Source organism: Microtus ochrogaster, chromosome 4, assembly GCF_000317375.1.
Source record: "Microtus ochrogaster isolate Prairie Vole_2 chromosome 4, MicOch1.0, whole genome shotgun sequence".
Taxonomy (NCBI): Eukaryota; Metazoa; Chordata; class Mammalia; order Rodentia; family Cricetidae; genus Microtus; species Microtus ochrogaster.
The window spans coordinates 52,298,044-52,304,821 of NC_022011.1; the positions used below are offsets into that span (position 1 = coordinate 52,298,044).

The following is a 6,778-nucleotide window of genomic DNA, read 5'->3' on the forward strand; positions in this document are numbered from 1 at the left end:
TCTGGGCCGGGTGCTTCTGGGCAGGGTGCTCTGGGCAGGGTGCTTCTGGGCCGGGTGCTTCTGGGCAGGGTGCTCTGGGCAGGGTGCTTCTGGGCTGGGTGCTTCTGGGTAGGGTGCTCTGGGCAGGGTGCTTCTGGGGAGGGTGCTTCAGGGCAGGGTGCTGCAGGACAGGGTGCTTCTGGGGAGGGTGCTTCTGGGCAGGGTGCTCTGGGCAGGGTGCTTCTGGGCACGGTGCTGCGGGGCGGGGGCGGGGCCCACCCTCCTGATGAAAGCGCTGTAGAACAACACTCCCGCTGCCCTCTGCTCTCTCCCATTCTAGACCTCACACAGGCACCAGTAAAGATACAATGCATGGGATCTGTGCCAGAAAGCCAGGCCAATTCAATGATGTGAAGTCCTCAGTGACTTTAGCCCACAATGCAGTAAAGGAGCAAAACCATGGGACGCTCATCAGATGCAGAAAAGCAATTCGTAAAATCCACTTCTGGTGCAGGGAAGATGGTAAAGGCACTAGCTGCCCAACCCGAGAATTACATTATGATAAGAGAACCAACTCCTAAAAGTGGTTCTCCTCTCTCTCTCTCTCTCTCTCTCTCTCTCTCTCTCTCTCTCTCTCACACACACACACACACACACACACACACACTATAACTTAATAAATAAAGTGTAATATAGTTTTAAAAATCCACTTCTGGGGGCTGGAGAGATGGCTCACTGGTTAAGAGCACTGACTGCTCTTCCAGAGGTCCTGAGTTCAATTCCCAGCAACCACATGGTGGCTCACAGCCATCTATAATGAGACCTGGCACCCCCTTCTGGCTTGCGGGCACATATGGAAGGAATGCTGTACACATAATAAATAAATAAATATTTAAAAAAAAATAAAATAAAAATCCACTTCTGCAAGTCGGGTGGTTGTGGCGCACGCCTTTAATCCCAGCACTGGGGGGGGGGGGCAGAGGCAGGCGGATCTCTGTGAGTTCAAGGCCAGCCTGGTCTACAAGAGCTAGTTCCAGGACATCTAGGGCTGTTACACAGAGAAGCCCTGTCTCAAAAACCAAACCAACCAAACAAATGAAATCCACTTTCCCATGAGTTAGGAAATAACTGAAACCAGGACAGGGCCCTGACCTAAGCTGGGCTGTAGAATGCAAAAATACACCCTACACATGGATTCCATGTAATGTACCTGGCTGGCTGAAGTTATGGCCCCAAGCAGGATAGGTGGCAAGAGGAAAAAAAACAAAAGTCGTCAAACTTGGAAAACCAAAAGATATTCGAGTTACTGACAACAGATTAATTTTATGCAGAAAGCCACGGAGAATCTAAAGGTAAATTAGAACTAATAAGTTTGACACACATGTTTTACACAAGACCACTATTGAAAACCAATTGCTACCTCACTTAATGGTATGAAAACATAAGATTCCCTGGTGGTGACCTGGTATAAGAAGTTTATGTACAAAATCATAAAACATTATTAAAATGTTAAGTGACCTAAACCAGCAAGAGGACTCAGCAGGTGAAGGCAGTTGCCACCAGGACTGACTACCTGAGTTTGATCCCTGGCACCCACACAGTAGAAGAGACCTGACTCCCACAAACTGTCCTCTGACCTCTACATGTGTGCCATGGCATGCATGCCCACATATATGCACACACAAATGAATAAATAAATATTGAAAAATTGAAAAATTAGAAAGTAAAGGCCACACCAAATTATCTAAAAAAAGTTCCTAATTTTGAAATTGATAGAGCATACACCATTTCCATGAAAACAACAAAACATATACTTGGTCTACATATACACATTTGAATGTATGCAGGTGTATGGGGACATGTGTGTGTTCTTGTACTTATGTATGTTGTTAAGTGTGTCTTTTCCCTTTTTGGTTTTGTTTTGAGACAGGGTTTGACTATGTGGACCAGGCTCATCTTGAACTCACAGAGGTCCACCTACCTCTGCCTCCCGAGTGCTGGGATTAAAGGTGTGCGCCACCACCGCCCAGCTCCTTACCTTTCTAAGGGGTCTTGCCACTTTCCTTTGTACCCTGCCAACCATGGCCAGCCCAACATCTGCCGAGGAGGCCTTGGCAAACGCTACAGAGACAAGACAGAACTGGCTGTGCCTGTTAACTCCCTAGAGGCCCTGGCATCAAAGCTAAAGCCCCTTCCATCCTCTAACTCCTTTCTGTCGCCAGACCCTCTGGGCTACTGCCTGAAGGCACTCCTCCCATACGACCTCCCAGTCTGTCAGAGCAGCTTCCTTCCGGTGGTCCACTATGCGCCTGGTGAGTGCGGTCCTTTCCGATGCCGAACCCCAGCGGCACTAACAGCCTTGTCTCTCTGGAGGATGTGGTCCGGTGTACTACTAAAGTCCTCACGGTAACCTCCCTCACGATCAGTCTCCCACGTACACACTTTGGGCAGTCACATGACGGTGGAGAGAGCCCCGCCGCTCCAAGTGTCTCAGGCCAGGAGGGGGTCATGCCTGTGGGCAGGAACGGGTCTTTACCAGGTCGTGCACCACCAAGACACGGCCAGGGCGAGGGGCGTGCTGACGCACATTGCAAACAATTGCTGCTTCCTGTTCTTATGACATAAAAAAAAACAGGATGCAGAGAGGCGCTCATCTGAATGAATGAGATAAGCGAGTTCTGTGACATTCTGCAAAGCCACAGAGGGGAGGCTCCGGGGAGCGGCTATGGCAAGCACCCCGCCGTCCCTCCGTCCACCCCCAACCCGCGGCGGACACCACTTACACACTCCTGGGCTGAGAAGCCAGGTGAGCACAGCGCTGACTTCTGGGACCTTCTATCTCTGCTGCGGCCTGCTCGCCTGCTTGGAAGGCCCGTGATGGTCTCTAGCCCCACCCCTCCCCATACCAGACCTGGGACCAGGCCATGCCCAAGTTCACAGCTGTTGCTATGAGGACATCCTGAGCCTGCCGGCAGAAGGTCTCAATGGCAAGTCAAGGACAGCAAGACAGATGGCCCTTGGCCAGAGCCTGACCCCTGACCCCTGACCCCAGGCCCTGCTTCACAGGAACACGTGGCGGGGGAGGGGAAGCAGACTTACCAAAGTTCGGAACGGACAAATCACAGATTCTTCAGAAATGCCATTTCTAGTGCAGGGACCATCTAGCACAAGTGCCCAGGGACACTCTCTACATGTTTAGGAGGGGTTCTGGGAGCCATTCAAACCACTGGCATCTCCCAAGCTGTCTTCATGTTTATACTAACAAGGCTCTAAGGGCTGCAGGAGAGGCTCTGAGATGGTCCACGGGAGGACAGGGGCGAGGCATGGGGACACTGGTGGCAGCACAGTGGTTGCTACTTTATCCATCAACCGCTGAGGCGGCTCAGTTACCTACACTTTGAGGACTTCACAAACCCAGGTAGGGACTCCTGCTGCCAAGTCACCACCCAAAGTCAGCTCCAGTACCATCATACAGTCAGGGTAGGTGGTAGGAACCATGGAACCTGGTGTCTGGGAGGTTGGGCAGTGATTGTCCAGGCACCGTCGTGGCTGAGGATGGCTGCGCTATACTGGATACCTGACCGCCTCAAAGGGTCCCATGACACATGGTCTCTCTAGAGCCACCCTGAGCTGGGCTCAGCTCTTGCCAGATTCTGTTGTCTGGGTCTGAACTGACAGCAACCAGCACAGCAGTCTGAGCCCTCTGGCTCGCAGGAGAAGCTAAGGTGGTGCTCAATCAGGGCTGCTCAATGGGCAAGCAGCAGAAGGGCCCGAGAGGGCAGTGCCATTAGCCCCCTGGAGGTCCACAACATCCCCTACGATGCCTGAAACTGCCATCCCTTCTGACAGCTACACTGGTGTCACCTTCCAAGCTCCGTGGTCCTCAACCAAGGCCACTGTCTATAGTCCAACCCTTCCTTGGCCACTGTTCTACCCATGTCTGCTGTGCTGTGTCAAGATACAGAACAAGTGTCCCCATGCTCAGGCAGGCAGCCAGTGAAGAGACCAGCAGGCTGCATATGACAACCCACCCTGATGTCCTCAAGGGAGCTGCCTGAGCTGAGGCTGGCGGCCAGAACCCAGTGTGGCATCTAGAGTAGGAACCCATCCTCAGTTCTCAGTGCTCCAGTCCATAGCACTACCTCTGGCCACAGTCTCATTGCTCGGTGTCACACACGACATGGCACACTCACCAGCCAAGGTCACACAGTGCTCATTGGCTGGCCATGATCATGTACCATTCACTGCGTACCAGTTGGCCACAGTCACACACAGCTCACTGTATAGTCACTGGCCATGGTCACACTACTTACTGTACACCAGCTGGCCATGGCCACTTACTGTTCACTGCACACCCAGTGGCCACAGTCACACACAGCTCACTGTATAGTCACTGGCCATGGTCACACTACTTACTGTACACCAGCTGGCCATGGCCACTTACTGTTCACTGCACACCCAGTGGCCACAGTCACACACAGCTCACTGTATAGTCACTGGCCATGGTCACACTACTTACTGTACACCAGCTGGCCATGGCCACTTACTGTTCACTGCACACCCAGTGGCCACAGTCACACACAGCTGGCTGCAAAACCATTGGTTGCAGTCAGATAACACTCACTGGACACCACTGGCTGAAGTCAGAACATTTGTTGATACCTGTTGCCCGGCTCTGTCCATGGAGCCAGAAGCTTGCAACAGAGCCGGCGTGGGCCTGAGACCTGCTGCCGGCAGCACATCCACAAGGCTGCTGTGCCCATTTGCTCAGAGGTGGAGAGGAAAAGGAGGCTGAAAGGCCAGAAAAAGACAAAAGATACAATAGAAAACCCTTAATTGCCAGGATGGGGCTAGATTCAGCAGAGCAAAAGTGGGGAGCGCCAGAATTCAGGGAGACACCCAGACATAAAGACCCAAGTTCCAAGCCAGGCGGTGGTGGCGCATGCCTTTAATCCCAGCACTCGGGAGGCAGAGGCAGGAGGATCTTTTTCTTTTTTTTTTTTTTTTTTGCTGCTTCAAAAGGCTTTATTTTTACTTGGTCCAAAACTTGAGAGGGGCTCCAGGGCGTTACAAAGCTGCCTAGTGGCTTCTTGAGAGGTTCGGGTGAAGGTCCTGAGGCGGGCTGGTGCAGAGCAGAGGCGGGAGCCCCTCGGAAGGAGAGGCCTCCTAGTCATGCTTGAGAGTGAGCCGCTCAAAGAGGTACTCGCCCAGAGATGCCTGGGGCCCAGTAGCCAACCTGCGGAGGTTGGTCAGGTGGTTGCCCATCTTCTTGATGACCTTCACCTCCTTATCCAGGAAGTGGTTTTCAAGGAAGTCACAGAGATGAGGATCTGTGCGGGCAGAGCCCAGGGAATGAAGATCCAAGAGGGCCTGGTTCAAGTTCTTCTCCAAGGCCAGGGCAGCTTCCATGGCCTCCTGGGTTTTACCCCACTCATCTTGAGATGGCTTCTGCACATCCTGAAAGAGTGCACGGCCTCCGCGATCGTTCTGCAACTTGAGGAGACGCTCGGAGCCCTCGCGCTTCTCCTCGGCCAATTCGCGGAAAAAGTGGCCTACACCCTCCAGAGCCACGTCATCCCGGTCAAAATAGTAGCCCAGCGAGAGGTAGGTGTAGGAGGCCCGCAGGTGCAGGTTGACCAGGCGGTTCATGGCAGTCTCCACTTCGGTGGAATAATTCTGACGAATCTGGGAGGTCATGGTTGAGACGCAGTCTGGAGCTACCCGCAAAGAGACGGTGCTGGCTGGTCCTGGGAGCTGAAGGCGGCGAGGTGATGGTCCCGGTGGCTGCGGCTGCAGATGAGGAGCGGTGGAAGCTAACAAAGGGAGGCCCCGGGTCTGTTCCGTCCAAACACTGTTGAAGCAAGACACAGATCCACGGGATCTCCGAAGGCTGCAGAAGGATCTTTTTCGAGACAGGGTTTCTCCCTAGCTTTTTGGTTCCTGTCCTGGAACTAGCTCTTGCAGTCCAGGCTGGCCTCGAACTCACAGAGATCTGCCTGCCTCTGCCTCCCGAGTGCTGGGATTAAAGGCGTGCGCCAACACCACCCGGCTCAGGAGGATCTTTGTGAGTTCGAGGCCAGCCTGGTCTACAAGAGCTAGTTCCAGGACAGGCACCAAAAAACTACAGAGAAACCCTGTCTCGAAAATCATAAAAAAAAAAAAAAAGACCCAAGTTCCATGTTAGAGAGATGGCTCAGAGGTCAAGAGCACTGGCTGTTCTTCCAGAGGTCCTGAGTTCAATTCCCAGCAACCACATGGTGACTCCCAACAAAAGACCTAAGTTTCATCCTAGAACCTATGTAAAAAGCCAAGTGTGCTAATGCAAGCCTCTAACCCTTGGCCCAGGGAGTTAGAAAGAGGATCCCTGGTGCTGGCTGGTCAGCCTAGCCAAAGAATGAGCTCCGGGTTTAGTGAGAGACCCTGCCTCAAAAAGTGAGGTGGAAGTCAGGTGTAGGGTGCATACCTTTAATCCCAGCACTTGAGAGGATGTCTGTGAGTTCAAGGCTAGCCTGGTTTACATAGAGAGTTCCAGGATAGCCAGAGCTACACAGTGAGACCCCGACCCAACGAGACAAAATAAGTTGGAGGACAACTGAAGAAGATATCTAACATCCTTATGTCCCTGGAGGGACAAGAGCTCTATACAAATACACACACATATGCGTGTGCACCTCATGTATGCACATACACCCCTAAGGTCCACTTACAGTCTGGGGAAAAGCTGAAGGGGCGAAAAGAAAACCCACTGACACTTGGCAGAAGGCTGTAAGAGAGGGATGGTGTAGAAAAAGCTACAGAG

The 6,778-nt window shown here is 52.5% G+C and overlaps 1 pseudogene; it reads right to left on the reverse strand.

The window, feature by feature from the left end:
• Positions 1-4,962: 4,962 nt before the first annotated feature.
• Positions 4,963-5,869, reverse strand: LOC102001966 (annotated as a pseudogene).
• Between the last annotated feature and the right edge of the window lie 909 nt (positions 5,870-6,778).